Source organism: Penaeus monodon, chromosome 27 (genome assembly GCF_015228065.2).
Source record: "Penaeus monodon isolate SGIC_2016 chromosome 27, NSTDA_Pmon_1, whole genome shotgun sequence".
Taxonomy (NCBI): Eukaryota; Metazoa; Arthropoda; class Malacostraca; order Decapoda; family Penaeidae; genus Penaeus; species Penaeus monodon.
Window position 1 is genome coordinate 15,712,325 of NC_051412.1, and position 328 is coordinate 15,712,652.

Genomic DNA, 328 nt, shown 5'->3' on the forward strand with positions numbered 1-328 from the left:
ATGCAAATCACTTTACCCGAAGCATTACAAGACACCCGTGGCGTCAGCGCCATCTTGAAAATAGTGAGAACATCTCGCCCCCTTGCGCAAACCTGTCCATCTCACGCCAGGCATTGCACAGGTTCTCATGGGCAGCGTGTGTAAGGACCTTTCGTCAAAGAACTTCCCACGGGTTCTGGAGGTCATGGTTCCAGGAGATTCTGAGGGCGTGCTTAAGACAATGCGCATGCTGTCCCTGGGTTTGGATCTCCGCGGGTTCTGACTGCGGAGAACTTCAGAGGAAGATGATGATGAAAGAAATATATTTGATATTCGAGGGAATTATTTG